Genomic DNA, 1,640 nt, shown 5'->3' with positions numbered 1-1,640 from the left:
TTCTTTTTCTGGAAGGTTGCCTATCTCCACTTCATTTAGTTGTTTTTCTGGGATTTTATCTTGTTCCTTCATTTGGTACATAGTCCTCTGCCTTTTCATTTTGTCTGTCTTTCTGTGAATGTTGTTTTTGTTCCACAGGCTGCAGGATTGTAGTTCTTCTTGCTTCCGCTGTCTGCCCTCTGGTGGATTAGGCTATCTAAGAGGCTTGTGTAAGTTTCCTGATGAGAGGGACTGCTGGTGGGTAGAGCTCTGGTGGGCAGAGCTTAGTAAAACTTTAATTCGCTTGTCTGCTGATGCATAGGGCTGAGTTCCCTCCCTGTTCGTTGTTTGGCCTGAGGTGACCCAGCACTGGAGCCTGCAGGGGCTTTGGTGCGGCTAATGGCAGACTCTGGGAGGGCTCACGCCAAGGAGTACTTCCCAGAACTTCTGCTGCCAGTGTCCTTGTCCCCATGGTAAGCCACAACTGGCCCCTGCCTCTCCAGGAGACCCTCCAACACTAGCAGGTAGGTCTGGTTCCGTCTCCCCTGGGGTCACTGCTCCTTCCCCTGGGTCCCGATGTGCACACTACTTTGTGTGTGCCCTCCAAGAGTGGAGTCTCTGTTTCCCCCAGTCCTGTTGAAGTCCTGCAATCAAATCCCACTAGGCTTCAAAGTCTGATTCTCTAGGAATTCCTCCTCCCATTGTTGGACCCCCAGGTTGGGAAGCCTAACGTGGGCTCAGAGCCTTCATTCCAGTGGGTGGACTTCTGTGGTATAATTGTTCTCCAGTTTGTGAGTCACCCACCCAGCGGTTATGGGATTTGATTTTATTGCGATTGTGCCCCTCCTACCCTCTCATTGTGGCTTCTCCTTTGTCTTTGGATGTGGGGTATCTTTTCTGGTGAGTTCCAGTGTCTTCCTGTTGATGACTGTTCAGCAGTTAGTTGTGATTCTGGTGCTCTCGCAAGAGGGAGTGAGTGCATGTCCTTCTACTCTGACATCTTGTTTTAATGAATTAAAACAAGATGTTTGTTTTAATGAATTTTCTTTTGGCCATGCCAGGTCTTAGTTGTAGCACATAGGATCTTTGTTGCGGGGTTCAGGATCTTTAGTTGTGGTGCACGGGATCTTTTAGTTGCAGCATGTGGGATCTAGCTCCCCAACCAAGGATCGAACCTGGGCCCCTTGCATTGGGAGCATGGAGTCTTAACCACTGGACCACCAGGGAAGTCCCCAGTATGGTACATTTGTTAACATTAGTGAGCCACCATTGATACTTTTTTTATAACTAAAGTTTATGCTTCATTCAGATTGCCTTATTTTTTACCTAATGTCCTTTTCCTGTTCCTGACCAGACACTATATTACATTTTGGGGTCGTATCTCCTTAGACTCCTCTTGGCTGTGACAGTTTCTCAGACGATCCTTGTTTTTGACCTTGACAGTTTTGAGAAATACTGGTTATTTTATTTTGTGAAATGTCCTTCTATTGGGATTTGTCTGGGGTTTTTCTCACAATAAGTATGGATTTTGGGGAGGAAGACCACATATGACATTTTTATTATATAATTTTCTATAGAGAGAATAGAAGGAAAGTTCATTCTTTTCCTTCAACATGGTTGATGGAATTTTTTTTTTTTTTTTTTTTTTTTTTTTTTTGCGG

The sequence above is a fragment of the Physeter macrocephalus genome, chromosome 20 (assembly GCF_002837175.3).
Source record: "Physeter macrocephalus isolate SW-GA chromosome 20, ASM283717v5, whole genome shotgun sequence".
NCBI classification, from domain to species: domain Eukaryota; kingdom Metazoa; phylum Chordata; class Mammalia; order Artiodactyla; family Physeteridae; genus Physeter; species Physeter macrocephalus.
Note: the sequence above shows the minus strand (reverse complement) of the source record.